Source organism: Lethenteron reissneri, chromosome 20 (assembly GCF_015708825.2).
Source record: "Lethenteron reissneri isolate LAM-NWPU_2019-01 chromosome 20, ASM1570882v1, whole genome shotgun sequence".
NCBI lineage: Eukaryota > Metazoa > Chordata > Hyperoartia > Petromyzontiformes > Petromyzontidae > Lethenteron > Lethenteron reissneri.
The window spans coordinates 10,013,760-10,034,264 of record NC_083798.1 but is presented as its reverse complement, the minus strand read 5'-3'; the positions used below and the strand labels follow the sequence as shown (position 1 = coordinate 10,034,264).

Genomic DNA, 20,505 nt, shown 5'->3' with positions numbered 1-20,505 from the left:
AACCCAGGTGCAACCCCCGTACCGATGTGTGTGCGGACTGGCCAGGTATGCAACTGGTGTCATGTTTAGACAAGTTGCCGAGCCCCGGTGGATTGTTTGAGTGTTTACCGGGATGCTTCCGCTCACCGGCTTCCCCGACTGGCGGCCTCTCTAGCTGCCGTTTGTTCGAGCCTGCCCCGAGGCTACCGAGCCCATGAACAATGACCACGGCAGTTTGGCTTTAGCCGTGATGCTTGACAAGGACGGACGATTCAAGCGGTCAAGGCGGAACCCTGCGCGAACTACACACGAAGCAAAAATTTATTATTTAAATTTGTGTTGCAGCTTCCCTGACGCAGTCGCTGCAGTAAAACGCTCGGGAAAGATTCACACGATAAACTCTCTCTCGTGCCAAGTCGGCAGAAACGCGCCGTAAAACCTCAAAGCCACACAGCGGAAAAGGTTCAGCTGCGTCACGAAGCAAGCGCTGTGCCAATGCACAGCGACGTACGTGGGCATCAAAAGAGACCCACGATCCTGGACACACGTGCTGGACACGGAGAGTGACATTTGAACAGACCGTCAGCACTCCCCCCTACACCGAGCCACATCAACCAACATCACAAAGCAGGTTCAGGCAAACCCCCACGACCAACACGGCATCCAGCGACGGCTTGATAAAGGGCTGTACATGATTATTATTTCGATTCCGAAATAAATTAACCGAATAAACAACTTCTTATTGCAAACAAAAAATATCCGAATTAAAATTTTACGGCAAAAAAAACTTGCCTCTCGGACCGATCCCAGCAAATTCCAAACAGGAGCACGGCTTGGAACAACCTGCAACGGTCACTGGTGAGGAAGGCGGCAGCAACCGAGGCAGTAGCCGAGGCAGCACGGCAAAGCAACCCTCTGCTGTCAGAAGCCACGATAAGCCTTCCTCCTCCCGGCAGCAGTCGTGACCACGGGAGCACCCGCCTCCGCTGCCAAGGCAGAGCTCCGTGCGGACGGGGCAAGCCGCAGGTCTTGACTGGCGGCGGCGGCACAAAGGCACCCCTATCGCAGCCCTCGCCGCTTCCTCCACCCGCTCGCCCGCCTCCTCCTCCGCCGCACCACACCCCACATTCAGGAGATGGCTCGATGATAAGGCCCACATGTCAGGTTCTGGCTGCTCCCCTGGCTTCCCCGTGCGTGCGACTGGCTCATGCACACACGCACGCACACGCACGCACTCACGCACACACTCCGGATCACTCCAAATTGACCCCACCGCATCCTGCTGCCCCCCACCCACCCAGGAACCAGCCAAGCGACCGACCGAACAAACCGGCCACGAGGGCCCTCCTACCTGCGTTGGTGCAGGCTGCTCAGCCGATTGGTCCCTGGTGGAAGGTGCCGTGTGGTGGCCATAATTGGGCACAGGACCGAGGGCAATCAGAGAGACTCGATCTGGAAGCTAAAACACTGCTCTCATGCAAATAAAAACAACTTTTCACGTCAGCTGCAGTGTTCTGATGGAATTGCACTGTCTGGTATAGCTTGGGTCTGCGTGTCTGATCATGAACCAAGACAATTATAATAATTATGATAATTTAGAGCCATTTGCTAATCGACTTCCGATTGGTCTCCCCACACGGTGTCAGTTGTGGAGTTTGTTTGACCGTACGTCATGACACGGGCGAGTGGGGATTGTTGAAAGTGTGGGTGGAGAGGGTGGCTTTCAGAGTCCCTGACTTTCTGCCCACTGTCAATAAGGACCGTCATGATGGTGGGCAGGCCCGGGTAAAGTGCCGTGGCCGGGAGTCGGAGCCATTCCTTGCTTGCCTTGTGGTGCAACAGGAATGTCCTCTGGCTCCCACATTGTTAAACATATTTTTCGATGACATAGTTTGAAAAGCCTTCGTTGGCTATAACTGAGGACTTTCCATCTGGTACAGATAGATGGGAGGCTGATTGATGCCCAGGTGCGGTGGAGGGATGGCTCCCTATTGGTCAACCATGTTATGTGTGCTGATGATCTGATGATTGCTGCTCACTCAAAGGAGGAGTTGGAGGCGCTGCTGCTTAGATCTGGAGCGTGCTACTAAGAGATGGGACCTTACCATCAGCCCCTCCAAAACTAAGCACCAGCATGGGTATGTTGTGCCAAACACTCAGACCTCTTCAACTCCCCATTGGTGATAGGAGAGTTGTGGAGAGAGTGGAAAGTTTTCCATACCTGGGCAGTGTGCTTATGACCACCTCCGGTTTGACAGCAGAAGTCTCACTCCGAATCTGTCGAGTGGCATTACCTTTTCATCGGCTGTGTAACGCTGTATAGAAACTAGCTGGTCTCTCACTCCACACGAAGCTTCGGGTCTTCTTGGTCATGGCCACGGTCTCCCTTCTCTATGCTTACGAAATGTGGACCCAACCCCCCTTTCTTCATCGGTGAGAAACATTAGGATGGCCTGCCTACGATCCATCCTAGGTTTAAACAGGCTGGATTGTTTGAGGTCACAAATCCTCAAAAGTTTTAAACAAAGTCCCATCGGTGAGCTCCTCCGGCAGGCAAGGCTGCATTTGCTGGGTCATGTAGCCCGCGTGCCCAGCTACCACATGCCTAAACCAGCTTTTATTCCGGCAGATAGAGAGGGCTAAACTGGCGCGGAATGTGCTATAGAATAGATCGAGTGATATGATACAAGAGGATGTGGAGCTGAGTGGATTTGCCGTTGACTTGTACCAGTGGCGTCAAGATCGGCCTCTGTGGAGGCTCGTGGAGGAGGCTCATGAAGGATGCTACTGGGCAGTTGGACGGCAGTCGCCCCCTCCAGCAACAACTGAGGGCAGAGGAGTGACGCTCACAACAGCGAGCAGAGCGCTGGGTGGCTAAAACACAGCAAGTTGATACAGTATGAGGCACAGGTGGTGCATCGGCCAGTCATTTCAATTCGGTCGCGGCTGCGGAAATGGCGCCGCATTTACAGCCGAATGCAGCTCTCTCCACCTCTCTCATTACCCTCTCTCCTCTCCCATTTTTTATATTTCCTTAAAACCTAAACCACCCTTCTCCTTCCTAACCTCAGCCCACTCCCTTTCCCCATCGTCACCCTTCCTTGTAATCCCCCTTCCCATCCCAATCACTCAAGCCCATCTTTTTTCCCCATCAGCCAATACTAATGTAGAATTTCTAGTTCTTGTAAAGCGCTATGACAAAAACGCTTTATAAAATCCTAGATACAAAAATCAACTCATGGCACCAGGGTCTGTCCCGTGACTTGCAAGCGGGCAGTTCGAAACTTCACGTGGCCTTAAAAGTGCACATGGCCTGGCACAACCGCCGTGGTGACTGACACCGCCACTTAGTGGAAAATGGCCGTTGTTGTTGTGCCGGGGAGAGGCGGTGTGGGGAGGAGGGGGGTCCCAAGACCAGTTCCGATATCATTCGCCAGCTACGTTAGCCGCAGGGCCAGGAATTACACCTGTGGTCGACATCGTTCTGCGGCGTGCAAACCACTGCGCCCCACACCGCTCAACCCACGCGCACCATAACCTTGCGGTTTGAGTTGATCCTCTTTGACAAAAGAGATTCTCAAAATAACGTCGTGGCCCTTAAAAAGAGAAAGTCTGTTTTGATCTCTCTTACCGATGAGTGTGCCGAGTTATTGTTAATTGTGCACCACCGGGTAACGTGTTTGAAGGCAGTGTTAGTCGATTGACGTGCATATTTAATTATTTATTATCACATCGCTATGAATCACGTCAATGAACAAAAATGTAGTTTAAAACATTTCTCTATGGCAGACTAAAAAACACACAAACACAGGGGGATATTTATATTACGAAAGAACGTTGAAGTTGGTGCTTCCTCATGTCCACTCACGCGGACAAAGCGAGCAGATAGTCGACATGCCTCTGCCGTCCCGTGGACACACACGGCTGCACACACTCGCACGCACGCACACACACACGGCACACGAGGGAGTGGGTTGCCAGCACCACACCCGACTGCCTTTGTCTCCCCAGCGGCGATGTTTACACACCGCACCAGGGACTAATTTGAGGCAGAGCTGACCTCGGGGAGGCGCAGGACCAGTTCAGATAATCGCCACTGGTGTTAGCCGTGAGCGGGAATCGAACCCGTGTCGCCGAGTTCTATCTGCACTCACTCGTACGCATACACACACACGACTCACACGCACATACACAGCTGCACAGTCACACACTGCTGCAACAAACACGCACAGCTTCAGACATAACTGCGCCAACACACACACACGCTCAGAAAAGCTGCACGCACGATGAGCGTGCCTTTGTAGCTAGGGAGCTCGTAAAACCACATTAACGTTTCAGAGACGCACTAAAGACCCTGGGGACACACGGCGCCTCGCGATCATAGTCGCCCCGCCTCTGGGCTGAAGCGCGTTCAACGTTTTTCGCCGCCTCTCGCGTTATTTTCTGGGCAGTGGGAGACGCGTGGTGGGACACAATTGCGTGGCTACTGGGTGTGCAGGCGGTGCAACTCCACCAGGGGCCACGGGCCCAGAATGGTGCTGGTGCCGCACTACGACGATGGGAGAGAGGGGGGGGGGAGATCCCTACCCCTGAATCTCTGCTTGCACCATGGCCTGCACCATGGTCCATACCAACGGGCCGTCGCACCGACCAGCCAGGGCTGCACGGGAAACGGCCGAGAAATCCCCATCAGCGGCACAGCCATTGGGGGGCCTCTAGAGCCAGAGGAGAACCGCGTGACTATACAAAGCGATACGTTTTCTTTCACGAGACGATTTAACAACGCCACAAATCCACATGACCTTACCCGACACTTTACCCCCTTTTTTTTAGCCGCCAACGGTGCCACGGTTGGGCACAGGCCTGCCCCTCAATGTCTGCCACCCCCAAATCGCCTCATTCTGTCCATTACCGATCCACCACCTCCCCTTCTCCTTCCCTCCATCAGCCACCAGTCCATCGCCAATGTTGCCCATCTTTTTATCGGATGTCTTTACTCGCTACATGTCACACTCGGCTCCATCTCAGTCTTTTTTAATTGCATTTGCTATCCTGGTTCTTACAATCGTCATTCCTAATATTGTCCCCTTCCCTCGCTCAATGTAAAGTCCTTCTTTCCACTGACCTACAATGGAACTCCTCGCCCTTGTTTTTCCAGTGGAGGGACCAGGATTGTGCCACATGGGCCAATAACTGGTAAAATAAACTCAATAATAATAATAATGACATTTATACCGCGCCAAGATTTTGCAGACAAGTCAACAACTCAGAGGCGTGGAAGCCAAGCTCAGGGCTTCTCGAAAACCTGACCAAGCAGAGAGTAAAGGCCTTTAGATGTTTCTTGAGAAGTCAGAGGGCATTTGACGTTGCAGATTGTGCAAAGGGAGAGAGTTCCACACCGAGGGGCTGACAGCAGAGAACCGACGTGAGGCTGTAAGTGTAGTGTATAGTAGTGGTGTAGAGTGTAGTGTATAGTGACGCGAGGCTGTAACAGTGTAGTGTAGAGTGTAGTGTATAGTGACGCGAGGCTGTAACAGTGTAGTGTAGAGTGTAGTGTATAGTGACGCGAGGCTGTAACAGTTCGAGACCCCCCTTGGTATGCGTAGCAGATTTTGCGTGACGCCGCCGAGTAGAGCGAGACGAGGTGTGGTGGTGGTGGTGGGGAACCGGTGGTGAAGGCGCGATGACAAAAAGCCGGCGAGTTTATAATGTGCCCCGCTGGCAACAAGGGGTGGCCAGATGAAGAGTGCGGAGGAGAGGGGTGGCCGAGTCGATCGCAATCCTCCGCGGCACTCGGACCAACGCCAAGGACTACGCATCGCGCGCTGCAGCTTTCTAAAGACTGCGCTTTGTAGGCCCACTGTCGTTAGCGCTCGCAATAGAGGGTCACTTCTGTGTGCCCTTCTACATCACTTCAGTTGCAATGCAATGGCAGCCTGCAAGCACGCGGACGCGTCTCGAGCGCCCGGGCAGGACTCGGCGGCCCCGCTATGCGGTGACCACACCAAGCAGCTTGGCCACACCAAGCAGGTCGACGATCACGTTTGTCCTCGGCCTCTCTATCATCGCTGCTGCTTTGGACAGTGTGGTCGTGAGAATGAGGAATGTCGTCGTCGTCGTCGCCCCCCTCACAATTCCTCACGTGGAAGCTGCCCATGAACGTGCCCATGCGGTAAAGCGTCGGTGTTAGCCATAAGAGGTTTCTTTAGGGTTAGATCACGTCAATGTATGGTCGGTAATGTACATACATAATCTACATAGTCTACATAATCTACAGATTATGTATTTTGATTAACTGTGAATAACCCAACGAATAATATGGATCCATTGTAATTTCTGACTACATTAACCCCCCCCCCCCCCCCCCGTCTTGGCACCGGATTCGCTCATTGACGGCACCACATTGACCTCCTCTTCTATTGAAGACCGAAACAGGAGGATTTCTCGACAATTCTGGCTGTCGCCTGACGAGGCTGCTGGGTGCGACTGCCGGCGTTGACAAGTAAATGTCGTGGGTTTACTCGCCGACACACCGGCGTGCTGAACTCGGTCTCCTATTGCCATCTTTTGTTTACGTGACAAACCTTACTAATTGGCTGTCGGGTAATTCACACAATCTAACCAAAAAAAACCCTCTACCATGCGGTTAAACGTGTTGGGATAGCAAAGCACCCAGCCAACCAAAATAGCTTAAAAATTAAATAATGCATACACAACTATAAAAATACAAACATACCGTGCAGCGAGCCTCGCAGTGAAAACAAAAACACCCTCCGCGACTTCCCCGTTCTTTTGTCAATCACAGCGACAACTGCATTCCACAGAGGCCACGCGGACCCAGGCGACCTGCTGCTGATGGCGGCGGCGGTGGTGCACAGATGTTGTGCGACAAGCCAGCGACAGCCACCAACCAGCAGTCTCCACCTCTTCCTCTCCGCCTTCAAGAGAGATGCGAGGCGCGCACCCGGAGCCTTCACAAAAAGCCGTGCGCGCTCATCCGATCAGCGGGGGGGGGGGGGGGGTCGCGCATCAATTACGGCGCGCTATGGACTTGCGTCACCTGCAAACGCTCTGGCCTCCAAACGTATCCCGTGTTCACTATCTTGTCATAAGAGTGTATATACCACGGTGTATGATGTGGTAGTTTCAGCCAACAACTGGTGTTAGTTTGGCATCTAATTATAGGCATATGTTCTCAAGTGGGACTCGAGCTCACCTAAGAACAGCCGCTCTCAATCGCGATGCAATAATGTGGATTTATATCGCGTCGAGGACGTTTGAAACATGGGGCTTTCCGGCCTGTGTTATTTTCCTGTTACGATGGGCTTTTCTCGCCACTCACAGATTCGACAATGTATGTACGCGTATGTAGAACTTCTTTCACACCGTACGTAGCCAACACATGTTAATCGGAGGGAATGACAACAAACTAAACACGAAAAGCAGTTTAAGAAATTAGTTTTCGATCTAAATGACATCGCGGCTTAAGACGTCGGTGAGAGAATTCTCTATGCAAGTCGTACGTATCTCTGCGCGAGTCTTATAAATACAAAGAGAGTCTACGAGTCACTGTGCGAATTTATAGATCCCTGCGCGAGTTGACACAAAATACATGTGAATTCATAAGGGGCATCTACGCGACCACTTCTCAAGAGCTGCGTAGAAATGAACGGCGCATGTTTACACATTGCATAGGAGACAGGCGAGAAGACGAGTCAATGTGTGGCGCTCTGTAAGTGTCATACGGAATATGTTGCAGCTCCAAGTTTACAAAAAGTGATCATTTATCCCGGCATTGAATAGATCGTCTTTCTAACGCCGATTCCTATGCAGCGTCTACTTGATCGTCAACTGCTTTCATGTCAATTAAAAAAAAATCAGGATATTTCTCTTAACGCTTCCCAGTCTCATCACTGCCCTTCCGCCAGTATCTCAATGTGCGACCTCTCAACAATAAAAAGGCAACAGTCTTCGCTCTGAAAAACGGCGACCACCATCATCACCCTGAACGGTCGGCCAACTCTTTATTTTCCCGTTGTAATCCAGTGGCGACGATGAGCGTGGGAGGCGCTTTCGAGCCCTGGCCGCCCACCACTGCCTCCGCAGGCCTCCCTGCCTTCATTTGAACCGGCGTGACTAAAATGTTACACGGTAAATATAAATTACTCATTAACTCCCAAAGTGCACATTCATGCCTCTCCTGGTAAACTTTTAACATTTAAACTGGGGCAATTTTTAATTATACGGGGAAACCCGTTGTTTAATAATGCCCGTGATGTTTTGCATGCGCTCTGCAATCGCTTGGTTTATTTATAACCGCTGACGGTCACTACGGACCACCCATAGCCAGGGTTCCACTCCGGACGCGCGCCTCGAGCAACAGCTCCGCGGAGGCCATCTGAAGCCAGATTGTCTCAGCTCTCGACAAATGAGATTCTTAAATCCGCCTGTGCGGCGTTTGGAGCGTCTCCCCCCTCAACGGAAATGGCCACACTCGAGAAAAAAATTCTGGACTCAGCGAGGCCGTTCCTGGCTAAAGGACATTGCTACAACACTACCCAGCCCCCACCTCCATCGCCATGCTCTCTTAACGGATGTAGTTCAGGGTCTCGATTGATGGCGAGATCAATTGTGTTACATGGGGCGAATGTTTCGGACCTCTTGTGGCCGGAGGGGGGGGGGGGTGTTAGCACATTATCTAACATATCGTGACATACTATGTATTAAAAAGACATCGATTTTTACACACGCGATGAGTGTGTGCTGATCTTAAGGAATCGGGGTTGATTCACCCAATGTAATCGCTACAGATTACACCCGTTAACTGCTGATGCAATGGAAAAAAAAATCACGAGTCGAGTCGGTATCTTTGAGGACAAAACAGTAACTCGCCACGACGCGTTCGTCCTGTGGATGGCCTGGTCTCTGCCATATGAACGTGGATAGTCTACCACTGGCTCTGGTCTGCAATTCTACAACACCGGGACCGTTTTTTCTGCCTAGCCCAATCTTGGGAATCGGTGTACTTATGCAATTTGAACTTCTATACTTTATCTTTTGAATGTATTTATGTTGTGATTTGTTTACCTTTCCTATACTTTGCACTCATATCGGGTTCTCGTTGCATTTTTTTGTCGTAGATAAACTTGCAGACCCGCCCCGACTAGACATCTGTGAAAAAAAACCCAGCTTCATAGCTCATCGTATTTCTCAAAGATAAAAGAAAGATTCCGATTCTTCTTTGCTTTGGCAGAAAGACACGGAGACGCGACTGTGAGCCATGCCCGGCGCCAGATCCTCTCAACTGTGTGGTGGGGAGAGGGGGGGGGGAGTAGTCAGTTCTGTTGTGCTGGGGGGGGGGGCAGAGGGACATTCGGGTGGTGCAGAGGTCACCCCAACAGCACCCCCTAGCGCCGGCCCTGCGACCGAAGCCTCCCAGCCTCGGCTGAGCTGCAATTTCAGACTCCTCCAGATGGTGGCCACACCGCTACAGCCACTCACTGCCGGAGCTCCCAGATTCGAGGTCTCCCGGCCCAGAAGAGGCAGGGAGCGAGACGCATCCAGAAGTGGATGCCAAGGGCGGGCGGTGCATTAATCGCAGATGCGAGATCAGAGATTTAATTAGAAGAGACAGACGTGTTGAATCTTGACTTGAAGCTTTCGGGACTGCAAGAATTCACACTCTTTGGGTCTTTCGGTAAAGTCACGTAGATAGAAAAATAATAAAATAATTGAAAATCACGACGTTTCGATCGCAACACAAAGCAATCGTCTTCAGGTGAAAAAATGCAGCAGACGGACTGCTGAGGCAGGAAGAAATACGTGTTCAGAAGGGAAATGGAAGGTATAGACAATACATGTATTCAGAAGAGATGTATTGCATTCAAAAGATATGCTTGATTGGAGGGTGAGGTTTTCAGAAAGGGATATAAATCTGGCAGGCATCGGGAGGGCATGGTGCAACGATAAACAGGCGTGTGCACACGGGCAAATTTGACGTTGGACTGGAGACCGATGGACGGAAGGGGAAAGGGAGATGGATCGATAATGGATGGAATGATGAGATTTGGGGGTGGCAGAAATTGGGGGGAGGGGGGTGCAGTGGCACCAATGGTGGCTAAGGAAAGAGGAGTAAAGTGTAGGGTTCAAGTTCGTGTATTTGGTATAGCCCTGTAAGCCATTCGGCTCTTAAATCGTGTGCAACCGCAACAAACAAAAACAAAAACATGAACAAGAAAATATCTTAAAGTGACTAAGTGCAAACAGAAAATCCAAGAAAAGACAGCAAAATATTGCTGAAAAAGCACCGTACACCAACGCTGTGTGTAAAAATCCCAGTGGGATGCAAGTCAAACAACAACAACCACAAGACAACTTAGATTAAGGCCATCAGTCGAACTCTGTACTACAACAAACAAACATGGCCAAACCAAAAAAACTTTGAAAATCACCAAAATAAAGCCACAAAAGCAATGAAACAGTGATCATAGGAACTGTGACTGAATTTTCACAATAAACGACATAAACAACATGTACTACCAAACTCTGCGGCCATAGCTGACTGCATGAGTCACTCCACAACAGCAGGAGCATCAGTCGGAGTATCAACATTTTTCAATGCACCTTTAAGATCGGCACACTAAATCAAAACACAGATCATACTTTGCAGCGATCATCCGAAGCGAAACATTGTATTTTAGGCCACTGAATTGCAGTGGCAGCTAGGGGTGTACAACTCCTCTAGAGCAGTTTTGAGTGAAGATCTCATAGGTAGTGATTCAAGTTGCAGTTTATTGGCAATAGCATTCCAGACCCTGGGGGCATCAATAGCAAAGGCCCTTCCTCCAGTATTTGTACGGCAATAGGGAATGTGAAGCTGGTAAATGAGCTTAGACCTTAGGTCAAATTTGTTATTTGAAACAGAGAGGAGATCCAGCAGGTAATCTGCGGAATTTTTTGAAATTATATCATGAATAAATAAGATCTGATGCACAAGCCTGTCAACCATTGAGAGATGTTAAGTTTGACCCAATGTAGAGATCACAGTGGTGAGTCCTATATGGGCAGTTCAGGGTAGGGATGTTGAGGCGTTGGTAACACAGCGCGTAAAGAAAAGACATTGCTCTTTAGTCACGCGGTTCCTCTCCGGATCTTAAAAGCGACAGCGAGTCGGGATGGCAAGGTGTGCGCTTGAATGACACCTCAAATTAAGTCGCGGGCCGTCTTTGGCCCTTATCCGGTTCACGGCTCTTGCGATGACGGGTCGTTGTCATCGCGGGCCCACGTGGACGTACACAATTCGAACCCGAAGGGCGACGGTGTGGTTCTAGTTTCGATGTACTGTATTATTTAACAGGTATATTAAGTATTGCACTGAGAAACAAAAGAGAGGAACACGTGGATGAGGTGCCACACGCAGGTTAAGTACGGAATGCAAACTGTTAAGAAAAGCTGGCTTGGGCCAGGACTCGCGATCGAGATTGATAACAGAATGGTGGCCAAAGAATGTATCGCAATCCAGGAGCATATACACCGGGGAGATGGATCGATGAAATGACCACATGTGCAGATGCTGGGTGGATTGTTGCCTCGCAGGATCGTGGGGAGGGGGGGGGGGCGACGGCGTGAGATGGTGGTCTTCCATTCTAGCGTAAGATAGCAGCAGCATAAGCTAAATGCCAGTGTCGAAGTCGGCTCTCCACGACGGGAGAGGGCTTCAGCAGGGAGAGTTCGTATAGTTCATGATACGGTCCATAGTTTGGGTTGCATGGCCACACATCGCACTACTTCAGCTTGTCTCTAATTTTCCATTAATGAAAAGGGCATAGCCGCGGTGGTGAAATGTTATCTTCCTTGCCTCGTATACTGAAGGACGTCCGGTTGGAACCAAACCCCAACGCCTTTGAATATGAGAATAGGTTTTACCCTTTCTGGCAATAAAATAAGTGCTGAGATGTTAAAACACCAAACAGAAACCTTTTGCAAGGAATCTCGTCTGCATTAACTACATATACTTGTGGGAGCATGGAAACAGCAACACATGCTCTGATAATTCACTATGTAACACGACTTTTGTTCCTGGGTAGCACGTGTTATTTTCTAATTGCTCATGCCTCAACAGTACAGAAATGGTTATTATTCCCCACAAATGTTCCTTTTGTGACCAGGACATTATGTGAAGGAATGACACAAATGCACACGTTTTCTCATTGAAAATAGGTACATTTCTAAATATCACTGTCTTGGTCACAAAAGCAAAGTTTGTGGGGAATAATAGCCATTATGTACTTTTTAGGCATAAGCTATTGGAAAATAACACTTAGTACCCAGGAACAATGTTGTTTCGTTACGCAGTGTAATGTATGCCTTGTCTTTGAATCTGATTGGTCCATACCAGAGCCAGCTTTCTTTAGAGGCTAGTCTCAAAGTGTTAACAACTGTTTTATTGCCAGAAAAGGTAAAACATATTCTTATATTTCGATTTAAAGCTTTCGTGACTGCAGGGATTCATCTTCTTGGTTCTTTCGGTAGTCACGTAGAAGGGAAATAATAAAATAATATAAAATAAAACATAATAAATAATTCTCACGACGTTTCGGCCACAACGCAAGCAGCCGTCCTCAGGTGAAGAACAGGTCTGTCGGAAAGACAGCGTCTGAATGAACACCACCACGCTTGGCAGCGTATATTTAAGCTGGGTTGTATAGTCTAAGGTGGTGTATAGTAATACAGAATATAATTTAATGTTGGGTTTGTCTATGGCAGTATATAGTACGGGGTAGACCCGTGTGATGTAAGAGAAAAAAGTTTAGCTGGAGGCATATTATATTTTTTGCGACATAGAATTGTAATGTATGACTTACTGTTAGTAGCTCAGCTTATTGGAGAGTATATTTAGTATATTGATGATACTGATGTAGTTTATATTTTAGTTTTTTACGTGATGGTTTAGCTGCTGCAGCTCCATACTATTAACATTCCTTCCCTTTATTAATGCTAACCCTACTCACTCCCTTTGCCGCCCACCTCCTACGCATTCCACAAGTAGTGACTAATCCCATATCTGCATTTCCCATAAATATGCTAAATTCCTCTTGATATGCAAATTCCTTTGTCAAGGCGCTCTTCCCCTCCAACCCAGCTTAAATATACGCTGCCAAGCGTGGTGGTGTTCATTCAGACGCTGTCTTGCCGACAGACCTGTTCTTCACCTGAGGACGGCTGCTTGCATTGTGGCCGAAACGTCCTGAGAATTATTTTATGTTTTATTTTTATTATTTTATCATTTCCCTTCTACGTGACTTTACTGAAAGAACCAAGAAGACATTCTTATATTTTGATACTGGAAGAAAGGTCCCATATTAGATATTTGGAGTTCGCATGTTTCTCCCCATGGTCGTGTGGATTTTTCTCCAGGTCCTCCGGGTTTTCCCTCGACATTTAGAATCAACACGCGTTTAGGGTTTTTGGCTGCTATAAATTTCCACGTGATAAGCCACTTCGTTGAGTTATTGTTTGTGGAAAGGTCGCTTCCGGAAAAAAAAAATAACTAAATAGCTCAGTGGGCCTATGATTAAATAAAAATTAAAATAGTTTATTTTCCTAAATGGCGAATACCGTGGTTCCAACGCTCGACGCTGGAAGCCGCGGGTGGCGGTGGCGACTTGGATAAGCAGGTGTTGGGAGGATTTGCAGAAGCGAGAGGAGGAAGCGGAGAGAAGACGCCATCAAGGGATCGGGGCGCCGCGATGCAGCCTCACTCGTCGCCAGCTTCTTCACGTGGCGCAGCAGAAAGGCATTCGTCAATAACGCCGACGTTCCGGGCAATGGCCCCTTTTCATGAGCAAGGGTGGTGTCTGTTGCGTTACTGACAAACGTGGCAATGTTATTGACGCGCGTGTGTCGAGTCGTTGGTGTCGATTGTGCACCACGGCCAACGCAGCAGCAGCCTCACAGAATTATATTTCCCAAGTCACAGTTCAGCACCCCCCCCCCCCTCACGGACACGTGTCACGAAAGCCGTCATGAAGCCCCACGTGGAACGCAGCACTGCGCTCGGTGACCCACCGGGGAAGAGTTCCGCAAAATCCACGAACATTTAGATAAAACCCAACGAGACAACTACACACGTTCTAATTTTGTAAATGCACGCGTTGCTCCTTACACGCGATGCTGGGATGTTGGTCATAAATGTGCCTACAAGACTGAGGAACGTTCACCATTGTAATCAATCACCATCATCATCATTAACAATGCCATCACCAACATTAACAAGATCACCACCACCAAAATCATCACCACGACCACCCTCACAGTGATCACCTTGGCAACAGAGGCAATGCTGTCTCATTCGTCTCAGTCGGTTGATTTAATCTCCTGGTTAAATAGAGGAGTGCCTGGCTATCAATCATCAACGCCACCGTCATAACTGACATCAAAATTGTCGTAATAGTCATCATTACCACCGTCATCATCATTATCCCCACCATCGTCATCGCTACATCACAGCCTGGGACAGTGGTTCTTAACCTTTACTGCAGCCTAGCACCCCTTTGGTTCTCAATCAAAAAAGTGCAATGTTAACAAATACATTGGTTTGATGAAACAAAGTAGTTTTACTGACGTGTCCGTGCTTAATTCGCGCTTCGATTATTTACCCTCTAAAAATAATATTGGCCACGTCTCGCACCCCCAGAAAGGGCACCTGGCACCCCAGCAGGTTAAGAGCCACTGGCCTAGGAGGAGCGCATTGTTCGCGAGGTGCTCGTGCGACGACCTAGTGGCAACCCCAACACCTCGAGCACGTGGCAGGCCGCCCGACCACCGCCGCGGCGGCAAAGAGGCGGACAGGACCGGCGCGGGAAAGTCGGGGGGGCACCTACAGCCCACGTCGTTACTCTCCTCCCTTCATCTCCCGCCACTGCGCGCCAGCTTCGTCTGCTGCCGCCGCTGCTACCCACACCTCTCCCACCACCATCACCTCCCCAGCGCTCGCTGCCTCTAACGTCCCGCACGCACACAAACACAACACACAAACACACAAACGTGCACCGGCTCACTTACCCCGGTCCTGGAGCGATCCGTTGAAGGCCGTCGCGAACATTCTCCGAAAGAAAACCACAAACTGATTTTTCTCTAAGGATTTGTTGTTTTTGCCCGCGACGCCCAGCTGAGTGCTTCTTGTGATGAGTAAATGAGGTCGAGCCGGCTTTTCAGGGCGCCCAACCCCCGCTGCACCACCCCTCCTTCCCTCCCACCCGGGCCCCCTCGTCAACCACCCATGCGCCCCACCTGCCTGCCGCTAGGCACCTGAACCACACCTAGCGATGCTGAACTAATTATCTGGTGAGTCTGCGGCTGCTGCTGCTGCTGCGTTGGCAGTGGTACACAAATAACGAAGAAACACCCTCGGACACACTCAATATAAATATATAATATGCGACGTTTCGCGCAATGACCATTAATAGCACACATCATTGTGCAATGTTGAAGAACAGTTCGTGGCAATCGATACATAAATTGAGTTTGTGTAAATAAATGCGATGATTTCTCAATGTTGATTCTGTAATTTCAATACTTGATGATCTATATGAACGATGACATTTGTACATCGATCTTGTTACTTTAAAGATGAACGCAGATCCACGTGATGCGACGCGCGTTATGATCATTATCAAAATGCGCTCCCTGCACCAACCCGCGCTGACCAGAGTGGTGAAGTATGGACTCGTATCTTAAAGAGATTGCCCGAATTGCACGAGGCAAGCTCGCCGCCATTCAAGCACAAGCGTGAGTCTGCTGACGAGACCCTGCAAGTCTAAACCGGACAAGGGTTCTGTTTGTACTGCCATTCTTGTAAATGGGTTGCCTCAATAAAGAAATAAAACATATGTGGAGAGACAGATATATGGAGACGTAGTCTGCTTAACGATAGTTATTATTAAATCCTTTATATTAAGTTCGCTTGCTTGCTTGCTTGCGTGCTTGCGTGCTTGCTTGCTTGGTTACGACCGTGCAAATCTTTCGGTCGTTTTTTAACACACTTCCCGTGATCCAATCGAGCTGACATTTTCCACACAGACTCGTTGTGCGTGGCAATTAATTTCCGTGAAATTTTTTTCTCCAAAATTTTACACTATTTAGGGAAAATGTTTTAAATATTTAATTACCAATTGCTTAATGCTGGCAGACAATCATCTGACCCATAGGTGGCAGCCATCTCAAGCCAGAGGACGAGAGGACTCTAGCCGCCACGCATATAAAGGATTTATAGTGAAAAACTTTGTTTTTACGGGTTAATTTTTTTAAAAATCCTTTATATTAAGTTCGCTTGCTTGCTTTGGACCGTGCAAATCATTCGGTCGTTTTTTTAACCCACTTCCCGTGATCCAATCGAGCTGACATTTTCCACAGACTCGTTGTGCGTGACAATTAATGTTCGTGAAATTATTTTTTCCAAAATTTTACACTTTTTAGGACAAAAATATTATATTTAATTACCAATTGCTTAATGGTGCAATGCAATCATCTGACCCATAGGTGGCAGCCATCTCAAGCCAGAGGACGAGAGGACTCTAGCCGCCACGCATATAAAGGATTTATAGTGAAAAACTTTGTTTTTACGGGTTATACTTTTTGACAATAATAACAATTCCAATTTGTATCGCGACTCAGAGGCGCGAGGAGCAGCCACACGTGGATCCAGCGCGACAAACAACAGCTCCGCCATCCTCTCTACAGTGAGATGCTATCGGTCAATTAATGAGTGGCTTCCGTGTTGGAGGAAATCGGAGCACCCGGAAGAAAGTCCCGCATGCGAGGGGGAAACACTCTATCCCATACATACACACAAACAGTCACAGATGGAGTCCACATCTTTGCTTGTACCGCCTTCTCCCGGCAAGCCAGGGTTATGGCTCCTCCTCGACGTGCACGGGGAGGGGGGGGGTTGCGCAACGACATCTGTGTGTGACCCACCAACCCTCGCAGCTTCCTCCACAGTTGCTGGCTTACAGGCAACCACGTGCGAGCCTCGCTACCGCCACCGACTGGCGAAGACGCGCGGTCTCCCCTCTCTCACGCCCAAGGCACCCACCGCCGTAACGTTCTGACCCACCTCCTACTTGACGTCTGTGGGAAAAGAGCTTCATAGCTCATCGGATTCCTCCTGCAGTAAAAAATACTGTATATATGTGTAGTGACATCACGGATGTCACTGTGCAATGCCGGCTCAAGAGAGGCACGGCGTGCGGTGTGTTGACATCGCGGGCACCACGTGGATGTGGGGGCAGTAGCGGCCCGAGAGGGGCTCGGTGAGCGCTGACTGGCAGTGCTGGATGGCACCACGCTCTGCGTGCAGTGCCGACCCCTACAGGCCGTGGCACTCTGGTTGACGCCAGAGGACACGTGACCAGTTGAGTCTTCACAGGGGCTCCCAGGTGGGGGCTAGGGGTGGTCACGTGTCAGGTCGAGATCCTCCTCGAAGATTCTCGAAGGTGGTCGTGGCGAGGGGCGGAGCCAGCCACACCACAGAGGATATAAGCCGGGTCTCCGAGTGGGACCGGCTGCTGTTGTCTTCCTACAAGAGTCACCAACACGTGGACCCGGACCCAGGCTAGGGTCCGGTCCGTCCTAGCTTAATTCCATTGTAATTAGTGTAGATAGCCTGGTGGTCCACCACCATAAGTTGTTAATGTGTTAAGGGGTTAGTACCCCGTGTGTTGGTTTAATAAATGTGTTGCCTCCAAGAAGTGCATCTGTGACTCAGTTGAACTCACTACACATACACATGTATTCGGATTCCGTGCTCCACCCGGGTGGTGCGCGGCGGGCAGCCGCAGCCCCGCGGCACACGCACCCCACGCGGCAGTTCCCCCCGGAGCGAGGCGCTGAAATCGCGCGGATTTCCCCGCAAAGTTTGCGGCGTTGCTCTGCGCTGCTCGAGTTTGCGCAGCGAGAGGATGGAAGGGAGGCTGGCTGCATACCAGTTGGCTGCCCCGTTGCGGGTGGAGATATCCCTCCCAGTGCCGGATTATCCGAGTGTAGTGGGTTCACGTGAGAGACACCCTTGACTTTGGAGGCCACACGTTTATTCTATGACCACAACGGGATAACTACATGAACGTAACAACGGCATAACTATGTAGTGGTAACCACCACGAGGTAACTACATAACCGGGTCAGGTCAGCGTGAAGAAGACCGGAGAGTCGTAGTACGGCGGGTTCCATTCCAGTAGACAGCCCGGATCGGACCTTTTATGCCCCTCAGCGTGGCCCGGCTCCGCCTCGGCCTTCTAGAACTCCCTAGAAGACTCTGGGCCTGGCATCACATGTCCCTTCTGTCACCTTTGGCCCACATCCTTACCCTGTCCTGTCACGTGCCCTTGCCAGCCAATCGGGCTGCTACGTCCTCACATGCTCTCTCTCTCTCTCTCTGCCCGCCGCTAGAACCGTGCTCCTTATGGACCATTTACCATGGCATAGCACACCCTGCTGGCAGAGAGGGCTACCTACACTCCAGTTCTACCTCTATAAGTAACTGACGCTGTGCGCCTTAGTGACCCAATATACGTCACTACACTAGTAGCAAAAGTAGCTACATATGCTACGGGCTCCGCACTTTCAAGGGCCCCGCGCTAAACACTTTCAAGCTATCAATTTCGGTTCAGTGATTCTGCACTTGCTCTATTACTATAGTACTATACTGCCTTCAACTTTCACGAACGACCGGGTGTTTAAGGTTAGCGATTCGTCGTATTATCTGGCTGTATAGCAAATGAAAAAATACAATTACTTTACTATGCAAGCAAAAAATGTGTTTTAATATGTATGTGTATTTTTAGGGCCCCTTTATAACATATGCTACAGGCCCCGCACGGCTTTGCAGATCCATGAGAACCCCATGACACGCGACATTAAACATCGAGCGCGAATTGATGCACGCATAACGGGAGCTTGATAATTATCGGCAGATTAATCGATGCAGGGTTACATCCATTATTTTCATCTGCAATACAAAAATATTAATATACTATAATCGGCACAAGTAGTGAACCGTTGATTCTGACGCGTCTGTTTTGATGCACGTATCGCCAAGTAATAACGAGGAATCGATTGAATTCAATGAACCGATGTCTGCTTCGAGAATTCTCACGCGTGACTCTGAGCGCCCCCTGGTGATGGGGGCGCCGTGGCACGCCTTGGACGGGGGGGGGGGGGGGAGCGAGCGGCTGGGTACTGGTACCCGTTTGCGACCCTGGTGCGGCCGGGTACGGGTACGGGTAGACCGTGAGTCACTGGTGAGTAACTGTTTGTCACTCATTTCCCAACGTCTTGTCTCTTCTCACAATTCAAGTTCCTAGAATCAACCCACCCGCGCCTGCAACATGGCTTCATCCCAGAGGTCGCATCAGGTACCCGATACCCGTACCCTACCCTGGTGCGGCCGGGAACGGGTAAGGAATCAAAACCCGTTTGCGACCTCTGCTCTCCGTTCACCACAGAGACCCAAGGGCTGCCGCTGCTGCTGCCGCTGCTGTTGCTGCTGAGAAGGCGACGCCAGCGCCTGGTGGTGACCCGTGCGCTGGCGACCTGAGCGGTGCACAACACGCGGCGGGAGTCCAGGAGATCTTAAGGGAGTGACGTGTCCTCTCTTCTCATCCCCGGGGGCTCGGCGGGTCCGGGCCCCCCCCCGCCCCCCCTCCCCCGTGGAGGGGAGTAGAGCCCTTGGGGAGACGGGGCCGCAGGAGCGGGTCACGGTGCCGCCTCGTACCACGTACCGGAGGCCGCGGAATCCGCATGCCTCCACACTGCCCGGGACTGACACCCTCCCTCGGGAACCCCCTCTGTCGGCCACCTCCTGGCACCCGCATCCCTCCCCCGCGTCCTCCCGTGAGTTTAGGAACCGCGTGCGATTCTCGGATTATTGCGGTGGGGGTAGGCGAGGGGAGATACGGAGGTGGTGGTGGGGGAGAAGGAGTATGGGCCAACTCCCGTCCTTCTTCTCGTCCGCATCTTCCAGCCCCTATACCCTACGCAGAGCCTCGTTTTGGGTCAAGGCTGGTTGGCGAATTTGCGACCGGTGGCTGGCAGTGCGAGGTGGGGCCAGAGCGGAACGGCGAGGCACGCGCCGCGCAACTTGCTCACAGCAGCCGGCATGAGCGCGGCTCGGGCGTGGGGGGCTAAGGGGGCCGAGAGTGGAAGGGCCACCGGAGTTTGATGAAGGTGGAAATAGAAAGATTGCACGAGCGTCGGCGAAGAGGCGCGTCTCGAGCTGGGACTTGAACTGCAGACGCTGAGGGTCAAAGGGACTCTCTTCAGTCCGTCGCGGGGACTCGCTCACTATTCGTGGTGTCACGGAAGGGGCACACTTCACCCTGAGTCGTTCGTACGCGTGTTGAACTTCTTTTGCGCCGTACGTAGCCGACCGTGCTCATTGAAGGCGCACTTTGTATCGGTGGCGAGATGTTAACTACCTCGATTTACATGCAGGAGGTCGTGGGTTCGATCCTGACCCTGAAGCCTGCA

At 50.6% G+C, this 20,505-nt stretch overlaps 1 protein-coding gene across 3 annotated transcripts in view; it reads right to left on the bottom strand.

Annotated features, from left to right (window-relative positions):
* Nucleotides 1-6,967, bottom strand: part of LOC133344729 (myosin light chain kinase, smooth muscle-like) — a 39,714-nt gene extending 32,747 nt beyond the window's left edge. For 2 of the 3 annotated variants that reach the window (XM_061554829.1, XM_061554831.1), the window contains exon 1: nt 772-1,027. The gene's annotated coding sequence lies outside the window, so the exon portion shown is untranslated. Of the gene's footprint in view, nt 1-771; nt 1,028-6,715 lie in introns of those variants that run through there. The other variant, XM_061554830.1, reaches the window with a different exon arrangement.
* Nucleotides 6,968-20,505: the final 13,538 nt, after the last annotated feature.